The sequence below is a fragment of the Peromyscus leucopus genome, chromosome 19 (genome assembly GCF_004664715.2).
Source record: "Peromyscus leucopus breed LL Stock chromosome 19, UCI_PerLeu_2.1, whole genome shotgun sequence".
In the NCBI taxonomy this organism is placed as follows: Eukaryota; Metazoa; Chordata; class Mammalia; order Rodentia; family Cricetidae; genus Peromyscus; species Peromyscus leucopus.
Window position 1 is genome coordinate 63,687,747 of NC_051079.1, and position 18,579 is coordinate 63,706,325.

Here is an 18,579-nt window from a genome sequence, read left to right on the forward strand (position 1 = left end):
AGGCCCTCTCCCTCACGCCGCCTCTGGGCTCTTCTGCTAATGCTTGGAGAAGCTAATAAGTTCATTCCAGGCTATGTGGGAACCCGTGTCCCACGCACTCTGGCTTTTATCAGAACTACAGAGAGACCCTTTCTATATGCCTGCCTGGATGGGTTCTGCACAGGACACACTCCAAGAAGACATCAATTTAACATGGATTTCAGGCAGGAGTGACCTGATGACAGTCATATTTTAGTGGGACCATCTTGGGGGGGGGGCTGCCCTTCAGCTCGCCGCACCAGTGCTAATTCTTTGTGGGTTACTGTTGCTTGGCTGCCGGACATGCTAGGGCTTCTGGCCTGCCTGTGGAAGAGTGACATGGAAGGCCAAGCATCCCAGGGTCTCCTGTGGTTTGTGACACAGGGCACATCTGTTCAACAAGGACTCCCTCCCTGGCTCCTCCCCCATTCCTGAGAACAGCCAGCTGTTCAAGAGTTAATAGCCATTTCCCCCAGGTGACTAGACAGCTCCCCAAGGAAGGAGCCCTTAGGAGTCAGCCAGCCAGAGCCTCCCAGATGGCAGTTTACAAAAAGGGTGTGGTGTGGCAGGCCGGGGAGAGGGTGCCGGGCCACACCTCTGTGATGGTGGCTGGCCCACCCCAAGTGGGATGGCATTGAGTCAGACGGTGAAGTGAGTGTTTGTTGATGGGGAGAGGAGGTAGTGGGTGCCCCTTCCTTAGGTCTCATGACCCCACCCAGGCCAGACCCCACGACCCCTAGGACCTGCAGTTCTGTGCTTACCACTGGCCCCCCCCCCACACACACTTTTTTTCTTTTTTTTCTTTTCTTTTTTTTTTTTTGGTGTGGTTTGAGTGATTGCTATACAGTGTTTGATTTGGTTAAGTTACAATCACGACCCTTTAAGGAGAAAACATATAATTCTAGTAATTTTATTGGGCTCAGGTTTCAGGCAAATGGAAACAAAATTGCCTCTAAAAATAAAACACAGACACAGAGAATTGAATAAAACAATAATAATAAAATGCCTCCCTTGCCTGGAGATAAGTGGTAAGGCTTTTGTGAAATATTAGAGAAGGGGGGGGGGTGGACCCGGGAGAAGAGAGGAGGAAAGAAAAACTCCACCGCGGTCCTGGCTTTCATTTCTTTCTGTTTTACCTTCCCCAAAGGGTTGATTTACGTATTCTAAAGAAATGCAGAAAAAGCCACTGGAGCAATTGGTCCTTGTCCCGCGTTCAACAGTACAGGTGGACGGAAGGGGCTGGCTGCCAAATACTTCTGGTTGGAGGGAGGGGTGGGAGTGCTCGCTCCAAACCACTCCTGGAATGGCTTAACTCGCCCAGCGCAAATCAATGACAACCTCTCCCCGGCGGCAGCGGCAGGCTCCCGGAGCAGCGCTGCGCTGCCGCGTGGACTCCCAGCCTCGGACCCTGGTGGAGCTCAGGATCCCGCCCCCGGCAAGAGCGCGACGTCCCCAGGGTGGCCAGGTGGGTCTGCGGAAGCCTTGGCCGGGAATAGGGATGTGATCAGGGCTCCCCGGGAGGGCGCAGGGGCCGCGAGGAGGAGGTGGGAGGGAGCCCGGCGGAGAGCCCGGGGGAGCTCGGCAGGCGCCTGGCTCGGCAGGGACCCGGTAGCCCGGGAGGCGCCTCCGGGCACGGAGAGGCTCCTGCCGGTGCTGGCAGGCGCCACGGCTGAGTCGGTTTCTCACCCTAGCCTTGCTGGATGAGGGTGAGGAGGAGGTGTGGGGGCCCAATCTGGGACAGAACCTGGGGAACTCTGCGGCAACACCCGTGGCCTCCCTTCCTGGCAGCCTCCTTTGAGACCTCTAAAGGCGGTTGCGGACAAATAAGACCAGTTTAAACTGCACACTCGCGTCCAGGGTGTGTGTGTGGGGGGGGGGGGGAGCAAGTTGGTCTGTCCGACTATCAGATGCAAAACTTAAGGGACAAAACCATGGCAGTTTGGCAGAACTCTTGGTCCCCAGACGTGAGCAGAAAAATAAGGGGGATCCACAGATGTCCTTAAGCGCAGGGAAGGAAGTACTATCAGGGTCCTGGAGCTTGAATCTGGAGCTGAAGGAGTGGAGGATCCTCCGTGCCCTCCATCCTGAGTGGGCAGACGGTGAAAACTCTCTGGTCTAGTGAGTCAAGCTGGGGTCTTGCTGCTCTGGCGGTGTAGCAACCTGGTGCCAGGAGTGCAGGGAAACCTACTCATAAGTCGTCGCCCCCCCCCCCCAATCTTTCTCACTTCGGTCTCCCTAGCAATACCTGAGTCCCCAGGGACTTAGGCGGGATGCAAGAGTGGCCCACCACCCAGCCCAGCCGTGCTGGGAGCTTCTCAGTGCGGGTCCTGTAGTCTTTATGCCTCCTGGTGAGGATCCCCCAGGCGGCAGGCTCTCACCCTGGCTTCTCCTGCCCCGGCCTGTGGCTGCCCGGTGGACAGACAGGCAAGGGGCCGCTGCCCTCTTGGTGGAGCAGCTGGTCGTGGCTCTGTGCAGTTCCGGTGCTGGCTTCTCGGGTGATCCACTTCCCACCTCCTTAACTGCGGAATTTAAAAATGTAAAGGAAGCGATCGATCGAAGCAGTGTGGCCGTTTTCTCCAGATTCGGTGGGGTTTTGGAGGGGTCGGGAGGATGGGAGTGGTTGTGGTGCGGAGATGCAAGAGGGATCGGGCTGAACTTGCAAAGGTTCAAGTTTTAGCTCCACTCCTACCCGTTTCCACTAAGTTCGCAGGAGCCCCCTCTGGATGGAGTTCCAGGAATTAAAAGCAGCCTGGGTACTGCCACCATGACGCCTTAAGGGCCACGGAGAGCTGAGTGGGGAAAGAAAGCCACTCTTTCAAAAAAGCTGTTTCTCAGCCGGGCGTTGGTGGCGCACGCCTTTAATCCCAGCACTCGGGAGGCAGAGCCAGGCAGATCTCTGTGAGTTCAAGGCCAGCCTGGGCTACCAAGTGAGCTCCAGGAAAGGCGCAAAGCTACACAGAGAAACCCTGTCTCGAAAAAACAAAAAAAAAAAAAAAAAGCTGTTTCTCCCTGATTGGTATGGCATTCCTATGGTGCTGCCACCCAAGCTCCCCCAAACCACCACCACCCCTCATCTATCCACTCCATTTTATAGGTGAGAAACCGGGTGGGAAACATTCTTCAAAATCACACTGGAGACAGCAGAGGAGTCCAGGGCCACTTACTCAGAGCAGTGGGCATCCGTGCCAACCAAGTCCTAGAGACACCACGCCCCACCCTCCACCTCCGGAGATGGCACACTTAGTATAAGTGGTAGACACGGGGCACACAGAACATTGTGGAGCCCTGCTGAGCAAGGCACAGAGTTCTGGAGTTGGGTCCTCCCATCCTCCCCTCCATGGCATAGGATGAGACCGTAGACCGATCCCTGTGTCGCTCTAAGTGAAACCCAGAGAAGTAAAAGGCTCTTCACTGACTGCCAGAGGACTCGGGGAAAGATTTCAAAAAGCGGAGGACATGGGGGCCAGGGACTTTAAGTGGGAAGACCTAGACAGCCCAGGCCTGCAGGTTGCCAGAGCAGGAGCCTTGGCCTGCCTGGTCAGGTTCAGTGTTGACGATAAAGCAGAGATTGGAGGCCAAAGGAAGAGGTGGAGCTCAGAGAGACACACTGTGCCAGAGAGCACCCGGCCACACTTTCTCTTGTGGACAGTTCAGTTCAGCCCCACTGGGTCGGAATCATCAGACCCACTGCGTAGATGAGGGAACTGAGGCTCACAAGCGTTAAGTAAGCTAGCTGTCCATGAGCCTGAATTCAGAGCTACCCATCATACCCTCCATCTTTTGGACTCTTAGGCCGTAATTGAGGAGATTGTTTCAGTTACAGTACAACATAAAGTAGTATGTAAATGTGACAGATAGAATTAATTTATTATTATTATTATTATTATTATTATTATTTTTGAAAACTGTGTTCTTTTCCAGTCAGACCAATTCAATAGCTATTGTATTGTGTGCTGTATGGCTCTGGGCACTATGATAAATTCTGAGCCGCCCTCAGTAAATGAAATCAGCCAGACCCTGACCTCTGCCAGTGGGAGTCGTAACAGGAATGCCGGGCTCTCACTGGGAATTGGTTGACTAAGTAAGGCCGTGGGTGGGGAGATGACATGGGAGGCCTGAGTGAAGAGGAGAGATGGGAGAAGGCAGGGAGGAAGGTGGCAATAGGCGCCGGACTAACAACTGTGCCCATCCTGCAGTCACAGGTGCTTGTCTGTGGCCCAGAGAGTGCCCACAGCATGATCAGCACTGCCCCGAATGCCCAGGAAGATGACCGAGCCTCGGCTGTTTGCTGGTTTGGGGCTTCGGGTTGTGAGTTCTGAATTGAGCCTGTAGTTTTGACACAGAAGCAGCAGCCCTGTGCAACTTCTGAGAGGACAGACCTCTCTCTGGAGCAGTGCCAGGCTGGCTAAGAACACTCCTGACATACCAGTCACATTCTGCAGTAGCCGGGATGGTATATCCCATGCTCTCGGGGGCTCACGTGCCGTTTTAAGCCCTTGACCTTACCATAAGACAGGAGCTTGCCCATCATTGTAGGACTTGGTAGCTTATTCTAGCCTACCCTGGAGGTTTATGGGCTCAACCGAAAAGATCCCTGTATCAACTGTATTGCCCGACACTCTGCCTCTTTGTTAGCTGACCGGACAGATCTGTCCTAATAGAATGATGTCAGATGGAAGACACAGAAGCCATACATGTTTCAGGATCTAGTCTGTTGACTCTCCTTCCATCTCAAATGGCATGATAACTACCTCTAACGTTAACTGTCACTTCTGGGAGGACCACAAGCTGATAGATGTCAATCATTGCTCCTGCCTGGCTGTGTGATGCTCTGGGATCTTGCCTCTCTGGAATTCACAGTACTCTAGGCAGGATGATAGTTACTTTTTCTTTCTTCTTCTTTTTCCTAAAGGGGGAAAAATCTGAGCTTGAGGTGACTGGATCAGATTGCATTCTGTTTTGATATCCCACAGTCAGAATACAGGCATTTTCTTCCTAATACCGAGATGGTTGGCTTGATGAGCACGGCTCGCACCGGGCTGGCTGTCCTGTGTTTACAGCAATTACACAGGTGTATAATTGCACAGGGATGTTTGTTGGCTCGGCCCTGCTCAGCCGTGCAGCCCCACAGGTTGGGCCAGAGAGAGGGCTGTTCAGTTTGTTTTCCTTTGGCTGGGAACTGAGGAGATGAATAGAGGGAGGGGAACTGCTTGAGAGATTGTTGCCAAGAGCAATTTGGAGTCTCCTTCGCATTAGTCAGAGAGATGTTTTCCTTTCTGAAGCCACCACATAGCAACTTCCACGAAGGGCTCTGTGTGTGTGTGTGTGTGTGTGTGTGTGTGTGTGTGTGTGTGTGTGTTAGCTTTTGTTTTGATTTTTAACTTGCTAATCTTCTCATGACTAAGCAAAAAAGAAAACAGAAGAAAAGAGAAAAAAAAAAAAAACAGCCTGGAGGATGGAGTGATGAAACCAGCCTTTGATAACATACATCCTACATGTCATTACTTAATAAATCTGAATAGGGATCGACCCTGATGTACTATGATGGAGTGCAATAAGTAATTCCTTTGAAGAGAGAAATGATCGTTGTGGATGACATTTGGGATCGAAGCATGATTTCTGTATCCCTTTGTGGGGCTTGATGCTGGCCTTAGACAAGGAGGGATTCTGGTGGCCTTTGTTTTTGCTCCATTTGGAAGGTCCTGGGCCTGGTGTGGATCCAACTGGGATCACCTTCCTACCCTACCCTCACATGACAGGGACACTCAGGGAACAGGGGACAGGAGAGGCTGCCCAGCCACAGCCTGCTGGTCCTAGGACAGGAGCCTGGGGACAAACAGTAATCCAGTAGTCAATAAGCGATCCATCCACAGAACAATTAGTGCAGAACTACTCTGAGATTCCAAACTTGAAAAGCAGCTTAAGGAGGTGTGCGATCTCTGTGGGCTTTTCCAAGTTACATACAAACTAAATGCAGCCAAACACATGACCCTCCCAGGGCTATCATGTGACTCGCCTTGACCTTCAGCAGTGTCTGCGCTGCTACACATGTGTGGGAACTTACACATCTATGACTCCCACTGGTTTTTGTCTATGGAGTTTCTTCATTCTTTTAAAATTTTTTACTATATTTAGTGTGTGTGTGTGTGTGTGTGTGTGTGTGTGTGTGTGTGTGTGTATGTGTGTGTTCGTTCATGAGGGGGGACACAGATATATATGTTAGAGAGCATACGTGTTGGTAAGATGATGACCTGGGGAGTCAATTCTCTCCTTCTACCATGCAGGTTTCTGGGACCAACCTCAGGCTGTCAGGCTGTCAGGAAATCCTCTTACCTGATGAACCATCATGCTGGGTTTCTGACAGATAATTCTACTCAGTGATCTAGAGATACCCAATCCCCCCAGTGATCTCTGTGAGGCTGCTAGTGCAGGTCACTGCAGAAGGGACAGTGGGCCCAGCTCCTGTTGACACTTGCCTTCCTTTGATGTGAGAGAAGTGCAGCAGAGGTCGCCTATAGAAGGCAGAATGGAACCAAGAATTTGTTCAGAGGATTGCTTTGTTTTAGATTTGGGGGCTGAATTGTGGACGGGTTTGTCTGGCTTTTAAACATTCATCTATTTTATTTTTGTTCGTACGACTGTTTTGCCTATATGTGTACCATGTGTGGTTTGGTGCCTGCCAACGTGCAAAAGAAGCCATCAGATCCCCTAGAACTGGAGTTATGGATGGTTATGAACCACCATGTGAGTCCTGGGAACCAAACCTGTACTCTTAACTACTGAGCCATCTTTCAGCACCTTTGTTTTTGGTTTTGAGACAGAGGCTCATGTAGTCCATGCTTGTCTCAACTTCCCTACATAGCTGAGGATGTCCTTGAACTCCTGATTCTCCTGTCTCAGCTTTGAAATACCAGGATTACAGATGTGCTTTTGTTTTTTGAATAGTAATTTCATTAAACTGTAGTTCACATACATACACTTTACTCATTTAAGGTGTACACTTCACTTATTTATATAAGGGATCCTGCAGCTATAACTATAATCAATTTTAGAGTATTTTTATCACACCAGAAAGAAGTGCTGTACCCATTAGCAGTCACTTCCCACTTCATATGAGTAGTCTACTCTCTGTCTCTCTAGACTTATTTGTTCTGGACATTATTATAGATGGAATGATATCATGTGTGATCTTTTGTGATTTCTTTAGTTCATTCAATGCTCTTTAGAGGCATCTATTTGGAGCATGTGTGGTGGTATTGTGTTCCCCAAAATATTGTGTACTCTAGTAAATTTATCTGGGGTCAGAGAACAGACAGCCACTAGATACAAAGGCTAGAAAATGGTGGCACTCACACCTTTAATCCTAGGATTCCAGAGATAGAAATCCCTCTGGATCTCTGTGAGTTCAAGGCCACATTGAAAACAGCCAAGCATGGTGACACACGCCTTTAATCCCAGAAAGCCAGCCTTTAATCCCAGGGAGTGGTGGTAGAAAACAGAAAGATATATAAGGTGTGAGGACCAGAAACAAGAAGATTTTGGCTGGTTAAGCATTCAGGCTTTTGAGCAGTAATTCAGCTGAGACCCATTCCGGATGAGGACTCAGAGGCCTCCAGTCTGAGGAGACAAGACCAGCTGAGGAATTGGCAAGGTGAGATAGCTGTGGCTTGTTCTGTCTCTCTGATCTACCAGCATTGACCCCAATACCTGGCTCCGGGTTTGATTTTATTAATAAGAACTTTTAAGATTCCTGCTACAAGCATGCATCAATACTTGATTTCTTTTTCATTGTCAAATGGTATTTCTGCCAGGGATCTATCACATTTTGTTTATCTTCTCTCCAGTTGAAGGATATTTGGATTATTTTCATGTTCTTATAAAGAAAACTTCTGTGATCATCGGTATATGAGCTTTTGTGTGGCCCTCGGTTTCATTCTCTTGGGTATATTCCTAGAAGTGAGATTTCTGGTCACATAACAACCCTGTTTAAGTACTGGGAAACTTCTGGGCTGTTTTTCATGGCTGTAGTATTGAACATTGCTATCAGCAGTGTAAGACAGCTTCTGTTTCTCCACAACCTCGTCAATACTGCTGTATAATATTGTTCAATTAGTCTCCCTATTTCCTCTGTTCCATCTTGCTTTGTTTTCTGAGATGGGGAGAGTGGTGCTATGTAGCCCAGGCTGGCCTTGGCCTCTTTCCTCAACCTCCTGAGTCTTGGGGTCATAGATGTGTGCCTCCCTCCATTCCTGGAGGCCATCCTACTTACTAAGGGTTTCTTTGTCTAAGGAAGCAACATCCTTAAGTCTGGAGTGAGCCCAGACACATTCGCCATAGTTATCATGAGAACCATTTGCCCTCTGGGAAGTCCTACTTATCTGAACTCATACCAAGTTTCCCCTCTAAATTTCTATGTAACAATTCTGTAATTTCTGTGTGGCTAGGTGCTCTGTTGTCAGTGGCATCTAAGGTCTGCAATGATACAATTTTCGAGATTGCTAGGATTATGGAAGGGCTAATACTCTTGCAACAGAAGTTCCTGGGACCTGTGGTATAGGGGACTCACTTTACTTGAATACTATCAAAGATCACAAAAACCTGCCTTTCATCCAAGCATGCTGAGTGCAGGTTGTTAGATATTCTGTGGCTTCCTGAGCCAAACCTCAGCACGAGAAGGGGATTCCAGTAGCTCCTTTGGGGAGTCACTGTGTTAGAGTTTGACTAGTGTGGCCCAAGAACAAGCTGGAGCAGGCTTTGTACCTTCAAACCAGGGCTTGGTTCACCAGCCCCCAGACTTGAGCATGGGGGCTGTCGTCTCGAGGCCTGAGAAAGAGGGCAGAAGATGAACTGGTGGCAGCCAGGCTGCAGGTGATGGTGGCGAAGTTTAAGGACCCACAGTCTCTTCTGTAGCTTGGCCCCCTCCACTTAAATGTCCGGCTCTTATAGGTTAGGCTCTTCTTTCTCCAGAGAGCTTCGCACAGCTCACTCAAGTAGAGCGGTTCAGGGCAAGCCTGGCCCAGTGCGACATTTAATTCCTGAAAGGAGTTTCTGCCACTTTGAGCAACTCAGAGCCCTTGAATGGAGAGAAGCCTCTGATGTTTAGCTTCGACCATTCCAGGTGTCACATTCTCAGATGACAATTGTTCCAACTTCTTGGAGCAAGAGTTGCGAAATGGAACTTACGTGCTCAGAGTCACGCTCTCTGAGGACAGGGACCAGATGACCAGCTTATCTGCTGTAGCTGCTCTGGCTGGTCTGGGGGCGTAAACAGCTGTGATGTGACAGAATTTGACTTGGTGCCACTTTCTTCTCTGTCCCCTCCCCCGTGATATCCTCCCCCACTTCCTTGGAAAGCATTAGGACTTTCCCTGCCTTATTTTACTAATAAATCTAATAGCAGCCTAGAGCGCCATTCATTCATTCCTCAACCAACATTTCCCAACCCTGTTCTATGAATAGCAAATCAACCAAAGCTCAGTTTCTGCCCTCGGATAATGTACCAGCACATTTTAAGCAGAGGGCCATCCTGAGACTGATTCCCACAGGTGCGATTTTAGACATCCCTGACTTAGATGCACGAGAGCCAGGGAGACCGGAATTCCCAGCGGAGGGAAGGCAGCTCTGCCTGTAAACCTGTCTTCAAGCTCGGCTTCCCACCCTTCCTCACTGTGGCTTGGCCCTAGGCAGATTGCTCAAAAAGTGCTTCTGCCTGTTGCAATGTGTTAGCCCTTCTGAGCAATTATGCAGTAAACACTGATGTGCAAACATCTCTGTGCTGAGTTCCCCTGGTACAAAACGTGGGGTGGTATAGCTGGGTGGTATGGTTGTGCTATTTTTAGCTGTTTGAGAAACCTCCATGCTGATCTCCATAGTGGCTGGACCAGTTTACACTCCCATCAGCAGTGCCTAGACATCTTTCATTGTTGTTATTTGTTTCCTGGATCTTAGACATTAAGACTGGGGGTTGCCGGGCGGTGGTGGCGCACGCCTTTAATCCCAACACTCGGGAGGCAGAGGCAGGTGGATCTCTGTGAGTTCAAGGCCAGCCTGGGCTACCAAGTGAGTTCCAGGAAAGGCACCAAAACTACACAGAGAAACCCTGTCTCGAAAAACCAAAAAAAAAAAAAAAAAAAAAAGACTGGGGGTGGGGGAGGGGTAGGCTCTTCAAATAGTTTAAATGTGTGTTTCCTAATGGCTAGGATGTTGAACACTTTTAAAAATATGTAATTCCCAAGTGGGTGGTGGTGGCGCATGCCTTTAATTCCAACACTCGGGAGGCAGAGGCAGGTGCATCTCTGTGAATTCAAGGCTAGCCTGGTCTACAAGGCAATTTCCAGGACAGCCAGGGCTGTTAAACAGAGAAACCCTGTCTTGGAAAAAATAAATAAATAAAATAAAGTAAAATTATATATACATATACATATACATATATGTGTATATATGTATGTATGTATGTATGTATGTATATGTTTCCCGCTAACTTTCAGAAGCCCTCACTACATTTTTGAGGTGTGTGTGTGTGTGTGTGTGTGTGTGTGTGTGTGTGTGTGTGTACTGTATAGTTCATGTATGGGGACCAAGGGACAGTTTGTAAGAGTCAGTTCTCTCTTTCCACCAGGTGGATCCCAGGGATTGAACTCAGGTCATCAGGCTTGGCACTAAGCGCCTTTCCCCACTGAGCCATCTCGCCAGCTCCCATTTATGTTTCCTCTTTGGAGAACTGTCTGATCAACATATTAGCCCATTTAGTGATTGGAAGATTTGGTGGTGGTCAGTTTTTTTTTTTTCCCCCAGTTCTTTATCTATTCTACATATGAACGTTTAATTGGCAAAGACTTTTCTCCCATTTTGCCAGCTGTCTCTTCACGCGGGTGTTATTCCATTTGCTGTATAGAAACTTTTTAACTACATGTAACACCATCTATCAGTTCTTGGTGTTCCTTCCTCCAGTACCAGGGTCCTTTTCTGCCTGCACCTATATCTTAACACGGTTCCTTTTAGCAATGTCAACATTTCAGACCTTATATTAAGATGTTGATTAATTTTGAGTTGATTTTTTGTGTAGGGTGAGATATATATTTCTACTCTTTTGCTTGTGGATGTCAGTTCCCACCCCCCTGCACTATTTGTTGAAGAGGCTTTTTATCTAATGTATGTCTTTGATACAGTTATCAAAAGTTTGGTGGCTGGAGCTGTGTAGGCTTATTCCTCAATTCTCATCCACTGGCTACATGTCTACTTTTGTGTCAGAACCATGCTCTCTCTCCCTATGGCTCTGTGGTGTACACTGAAATCAGACATTGCCATACTGGAAGTTGGAAACATTGTCCTTCCTGTGTAGGATGGATGTTGCTATTTAGGGTGTTTTGCATTTTCATAGGTGTTTTAGAACTTTTCCCTAGTTCGATGAAGAATGTTATTGGAATTTTCATGGGGATTGTATTGAATCTGTATATTTGATTATATAGCGCCCCCCTTTAAAAAAACACATTAATTCTGTCATGGAACAGTGTCTTCTTCCACTTTTTTTCTTGATTGTCTTTCGGTTTTAATTGTAAAGGATTTTCATCTCCTTAGATTTATTTCTAGACATTTTGTTTCATTTTTTGAAGCTATTGTGAATGAGACTTTCTTCCTGAATTTCTCAGCATGTTCATTATTGTTACGTAAAAAAGTTATTGACCTTTGTGAGATTTTGTATTCGGTTGCTCTGCAAATATTGATCAGATCTAAGTGTTTTCTGGTTGAATCTTTCAGGTTCTTTAAGCACGGCATCATGTCAACCCCAGTCGGGACCATCTGACTTTTTTAGGGCTACCCTGAAAGCCTCAAGTGCTACCTTGAGCAAGGGTGGAGAAAGTGGGCACTCTTGTCCTGTTCCATATTTTAGAGAAAATCTTTCCATTTCCCCCGTTTGCTGTAATGTTGGCTATAGGTTTGTCTTATGTGGCCTTTATTATATTGATCATGTCCCTTCTATTTCTAATTTCTTCAGGGATTTTATCATGAAGGGATGTTGAACTCTGTCAAATGCCTTTCCTGTGTCAATTGTGATGGTTGTGATTTCTGTCTTTAAGCCTCCTTCCATGCTCTATCATTGCATATGTGTTTCCACACTGATTTGTGTATGCTGAACCACCCTTGCATCCCTGGGGTGAAACCCAGTTGGTCATGATGGATGATCTTCTTAATGCATTCTTGTGTCTATCCAAAGATAAATGGATAATGAAAACGTGGTACCTGTACACAATGGAATTTTATTCAGCCATAAGAAAAATTAAAGGATGACATTTGCAGGAAAATGAGTGGAACTGGAAATTATTGCATTAAATGAAACAAACCAGACTCAGAAAGACAAATGCCACATGTTGTCTTTCATATGTGGAGCACAGATTTTAATTTTTATATTTTCATAAAATATATATATTATATATATATACATATATATATGAGAGTGGAGGCTATGAAACTAGAAAGCGGCCCACAAGAGGGGAAGCAGAAGAGCTCTTAGGGGAGAAGCTAAGGCGGGAGGGGGATAGAAACAGGGTGGAGGAGTAGAGATAGAGGACCAATAAGAACAAAGTGTGCATGAGACTAGTTTTTAAAGAGTGCTTCTACAATTCTGATCTCGGCCACCCCAACTCCTCGCTCCCCTCCTGGGCCACGTGGTGGAGGAAGGGAGGAAGAGGTCTGTGCTTCAGCCTTGGCTCTCACCCTGTTACCCTGACTGGACAATTCACAGGACAGCTGTGCTCTGAGGACTGAAATAATCAGCATTTATAATACAGCTCTTGAAGGGGGGCCTCAGGGAGGAGGTAAAGAAGGGTCGCATTTCTCCTTTCCAACAAGGGAGAGCCAGGTGAGGAAACTTGAGGCAGCTTCTATGTCGGAGCTGAGCCCTCCCCTCCCTTCCTGGGAACGCACGCGGGACTGCAGCTTTGAGGGGGGGGGGAGACATTTTTCTCTTTTTAATGAAGGAGGGGCCTTGAGGGTTCATTTGAATAGGGATTAATGTCCCCATGGCCAGGACCTGCCGAGAAGGAGAAACTCTAGAAGGGTGGACGTTGTAGTAAAAGGAAATGGACTTGGTCTGCTGCCAACTGATGAGGAGGTCTCACGCTTGGCAGCTTTGAAAGGAACGTGTTTGGGGTAGTTCTCTGGGCACAGCTGTTGCCCTCTGGAGTGTGTGTGTGTGTGTGTGTGTGTGTGTGTGTGTGTGTGTGTGTGTGTCCTGACTGAATGCCTAAACTTTAGTTGAGGTGACTAACTCATCTAAAGGTAACTAGGTAAGGGAAACACTGGGAAGTTATGAAGCCACCCTGAGTGTTCTTGGCTCTGGTTTGATTTTGTGTTTCAGTACAGGGTTGCACTCCGCAGCCCAAGCTGGAGAGTCTTCCCGAGTCCTCCTCTCAGGCGCTCCCCGGTGCTTGTGCCTCTATGCCCGCCTCAGCCCTTGCTTTTTGTTTATTTGTTTGGTTGGTTTGGTTTTTGTCTTATTTTATTTATGTATATATGTGTGTGTTCACATATGTATATGAACATGTGTGTGGGTATCCATGAGGATCAGAAGAGGACATTGGATGCCCTGGAACGGGAGTTACAAGCAGTTGTGAACCACCTCATATGGACACTGAGAGCCAAATTCTAGTCCTTTGCAAGAACAGCAAGTGCTCTTAACTGCTAAGTCATTTTTTTCCAGCTGCTGGCCCTCGGTTTTGTCTGATTTTTCTCTCCTCTTAGCGTCTTCCTGGGGACAGGGAAGCAGGCATTAACGCAAACTTTTTATTCAGCTTTTCCTCCACTCTTCCACTGCCCTCCACCCCACAGGCACCTGCCAACCCCGTGTTATTCTCTTTTCCATAGTTACCCCTCTGCACACTCTTGACAGGCTCTTTATTCCCTGGCTCTGATGAACCCACTTGGTTCTAGGAAAACCCCGCTATTCACACCCGTCCACAGGGTACAACCTCCCAGTTCAGACCGTGTGGGGTTAAAAGAGTAAACTGTCTGGTCCACCCTTCTCTGTTCTCCAGGAAGAACAGAAGCAGATGCCCCGGGCAGTATGGGACCAGCCATACCTGTGAGGAGGGAACCCTGGACCCATGTGAGTCCCAGGATGTGGGAACTGCTTGTGAGGCCTGTGTTCAGAATCAGCTGCAGGAGGCTGAGTGGCTGGGAGGATGGAGGACCCCAGTGAGGGCGCTGGACAGGACAGCAGTTGGTGGGCCTGGCCAGGAGGGCCAGGAGTAGCCGAAGGGACACACTACTGCAGGAGCAGTGGCTTCTTCCTCTTCTGGGCTTCTTCCAGGTACACCGGGTGTGGCCTCAGGAAGGTAGGGGTCCAACAGAGAGAACCTCCCAGCTGATCCCATTCATTCCAGGTCTCCAGGGAGGGGGCTCTTAGCTGGGGTGGGCGGGGTGTTCTAGCCTGCCGCCTCCTTCCCACTCCCTTCTCTGATGCTGCTCTTTGCCTCTGAGAGGCCGCTTCCCACCATGCTTCCTCCCCCTCCTTCCCCACTCCCATGGCGTAGCCTCTGAGTGACCCTGGCCTCTAGCTCGTGGAAGCTTGTCCAATAACAAGGACATGGAGGAGCTCTACAAACACAGGCAGAGGAGGAGCCTGGGCGCTGGCCAGCCTGAGCACTGACTGGGAGCAGAAACCCCGTGGGCCTGGCCTGAGGGCCTCTGGGGAGAGGCCGCAGTGGGTCCCGGAAGGAGGGGTGCACATTTGAGGCCTTCCCACAACTAACAGGGCCATCACAGGAGGGACCTGGTCAGGGGAGACAGAGCAGCACCCACTATTGTCCAGGCCCCGAGTGGCCCAGCAGGCCACAGGTGCAGGGCTCCGCCCTGTCTTCTCAGTGGCTGCCATCCGTCTAGACAGGTAAGATTGAAAAGGAAGCGTGAGTCTACACAGTCTGCACGCCCCCAGCTGACTGGTCCAGGAAGGAGTGCTGGGCAATCAGATAGCGCCATGGGCTGAGGGCGCAAGGAGGTGCTCTGAGCTGGGATGATGATGATCGAGGCCAAATGGCACAGGCTCTGAGCCCATAGGCTCTGGCCAGGGCCTGATTCCGGTCTCTGCTCTGTCATTAATAGACTCTGTGACCTCCACCATCAGGTCGAGCTGTCTAGAGCTGTCTATTTGAGCTGTCTAAGCTGAGGTTTCCCTATTTGCTAGGAGAATGAAGCCCCTTAGCAGGGATGGGCAGGCCTCTCAATGCCGTGACCTGTGAAGCATGCCCTCTGCATGGTGCCCTTCCGTGTTTGGAAGGAGCTTGCTACACTGGGCACATCGTGCCCACTGCTCTCCCTTCCCTCCAGCCTTTCCCATCACTTTCTCCTTGCCTGAAGGTGACTCCCCTAACCTGTACCCAGACAGGAGGGCAAATGTCCCCTCCTCGGTGTCCTAGGGCTGGAATGTTCAGATTATTCTCACAAGTGTTCACCTCGGGAGCAAAACTCCCAAGGGTCGCTGCTTCTGGCTGCACAGCTCCGAAGAGTCAGTGTGGAGCTGTGTCTCCTCCTGTTATAGGTCTCTCAGAGCGACCCATGAAACCCAGAGCCATGCAAGCATCCCATGGAATTCTCCTAAGAAAGTAAGACTGGTCACCATGGACCAGTCAAGCAGGTGTTCCCGGGAACGTGAAACTGGTGAGGGTTCTCACTTAGACAGCATCCCCCAGGGGCCTCAAACTGTCCGAAATTTTGGAAATAAGCTTATTTTGGAAGACAAGGGGGCTTAAGCTCACGGTCAGTCCTGGGTGATTGAATTCAGGAGGGGTTGGGGGTCGAACCGGCTGGGGCTGGGCTCAGGGCATAGCTCTAATGTGATGGACAGCACTCAGTTGCATTCAGGTCCTAGGGTGTCTAGGGTACAGTGTGTTTAAAACAGAGATACTTTACCTGTGTGACCAGAAACTCCCTGCGTCTGACTAACAAACCTAGATCAGCACTTAGACTTCCGAAACATTAATGAAGAAATATGTAATAATGAGTTTCTCAAAGTCATTATTGCCAGGGACTAAATCAGAAAAGGTAATACTGTGTGTGTGTGTGGGGGGGGGGATCAGCGTGAGAGGCAATAAAGGAAATAGAAAACATTAGCCCCCAAACGCAAACTTTGGAAATGCTATCCTTTGATAAGAATCAAATGCTATAAAAATAATGGATCACCAAAGACTAATCCAGCCAAATGTGTGGCGCTGCCACAGCCTGATTGCAGGTGAGTTCTGACCATAGCTCTGCAGCTGCCTGCCTTCCCTCCGCTCTTGGCAGTACCCGGGGAAGGGGTTACAGGATGTGCCACATTCTTAAAGTTCACAGCTTCCTCCTGCCCTGCTTCCATCTCTCGTTTGGCAGGGCTGCTGCCCTGAGTCACCTGACCTGCCAGGGCCACCAGACGAAGTGACTGTAGCATTTCCCTCGCCACCACTGCCACCGTGATAGCGTGCGCCACCAACCATTGCCTGGCCTGAGGCTATCTCCTGATATCCCTGTAGTGGCCATTGCTGCTCACAGAGAGGCTGGGAGAGGGGGTGACATTGAAGGTCCTCCCCCCAACTAGTGCTTAAAATCCTCCAGTCTTGTGTCCCCAAGAGGTACCTTTGTTGCCCTAGTTCCTTACTTTTCCCTGGGCTGGCTCAGCCCTTAACATACCAAGAATGCCATCAGAAGGTGAATGCCCTCCTTAATCCTAAAATCATTTGTGAGCCCTCTGCATCGCTGTGTCAGAAGACCCCAGAAAACCAGATTCACACCCCAGCTCCAGCTGGCTTCTCTCTAGTAAAGACTACTTGAATCAGTAAGAAGATAGACAATAAATCAATAGTAAAAGTATCCAAAAGAGTAATTAGCAACATATTGTGGGGCTCAGGAGTTGGCTGTGCTTAGTTGCTCTCCAGACAGTGGTGCTGGACTCTACTCCAGGCTGTGCCATTGACTTCAGTGAGGGTACGTGCACCCTGTGTCTCGGAATCTCCCATGGGACACCCATTCCCATTTCAACACCTGTCCCCATCCCTCTCATCCCAGTCCCACAGGTCATAGACAGGAGAACAGACTGCAGGCTTTGCTTGGACTCTTCCATCAAGCCAGAGCACATGATGGTTCTAGATAGAGGTTACTTTGCCCCAAAGTAAGTGATGGCAACTAAAGGGGCCAGTCTGCCTGGAGAAGCAGAGACATGGCACCCAGGCTATGATCCCCCAGGTTGTAGGGCTAATCTGACAACTAGGTTGATTCCTCGTAGACAGATTTGCTTTAATTGGTGTTTCTCCTGGCTCATTGAATTCTGTGGGGAAGAAACCACAGCACTGTCCCCAGGCTACATCACTTCCTGTCCATCAGAGATCCCAAAGCTGAGCCACAAACATAAAAAGTAAGAGGAACAACTCTTCCTATTAATAAATGAGGCTGCAATGGACACATTGTTTTTGTTGTTGTTGTTTTGGGTTTTTTTTTATAACAGATCCATTAAGAAAAATATATGTTAACATTCCAAGCACAAGTTGTATTTTAAGGATGTGTCTTGAAACCCTTGTTTCCATGTCCGCCATCTTTACAGAGCTTAGATTTGGAACTACAGAAACTGTGATACTTTGAATGAGAATGGACCCCCTACTGGCTCATATAGTTGAACACTTAGTCATCAGAGAGTGGCACTGTTTGAGAAGGATTAGGAGGTGTGGCCTTGTTGGAGGAAGTGTGTCACTGGAGGTGGGCTTTGAGGTTTCAAAAGCTCACACCAGGCCAAGGATCTCTCTGCCTACTGATTGGCTCTCAGTTACTGCTCCAGCACCATGGGGAATGAATGCCATGCACCCACCATGATGATAATGGACTGTCTGAAACTGTGTGACTTGGTTTTCCAATATTATGTTCCCTCTTTCTCAAAGGTTGGGGGTCTCTGGCAACAGATCAGGAAACAGTTTAATATATGGGATGTTTGAGGGATCGACTCATGCACAGAGCAGGGGGCACAAGCGGGAGAGGCCAAGGAGAAACTGCAGTGGTACTCACAAATTCAACCAACCCTGTGGGGACCTCTGGAACAGTGATGGTCCCTCAGTTTCATCCCAGACTGGGTCAAAATGCCCAGGCCTTTATAGAGTCTCTGATGCCTTCTGCAGTTATTGGAGGTGATCAGTCCAGGGGAAGGTGTTACTTTGGGCCAGGTGGCATTCTGCCTTGGAGCTGTCCTGACCACTCACTTCCCTCCTAGCAGAAGTCGTATCTGGGTCGCTCCTTTCCGTGGCCTCTGCAGTCTGTCTCCTCTTTCTCAGCAGTTTAACTCTCTGGAGGCAGGAAACAGCCTATACTTTCTCCCTCTGCTCACCTTTTGGTTTCCAGCCTGCAGCTGAGAACTTGGTAGGTAAGCACGCAGCAGCTAGTGGTCCAGGTGAAGGCATACATAGGATAGACTCCAGTCTCTCCAGGCCTGGCGACAGATGACATGGGCACCCACAGCTGCCAGAAGTGAGAAGTTTAGGTATCAGCCTTTTCCAGACAGAGCCCCAGGGATAGGCTCCCCAGAACTCTGGATCCATATCCTTCCTATGA

General features: G+C 48.9%; 1 protein-coding gene across 3 annotated transcripts in view; it reads left to right on the forward strand.

Annotated features, from left to right (window-relative positions):
• Zbtb7c (zinc finger and BTB domain containing 7C) overlaps positions 1 to 18,579 on the forward strand; it is a 336,245-nt gene that overhangs the window by 246,374 nt on the left and 71,292 nt on the right. The window contains exon 1 of one of the 3 annotated variants that reach the window (XM_028871955.2): positions 1,128 to 1,483. The exons of the other annotated variants lie outside the window; for them this stretch is intronic. The gene's annotated coding sequence lies outside the window, so the exon portion shown is untranslated. Of the gene's footprint in view, positions 1 to 1,127; positions 1,484 to 18,579 lie in introns of those variants that run through there. 3 annotated transcript variants of the gene reach the window in all.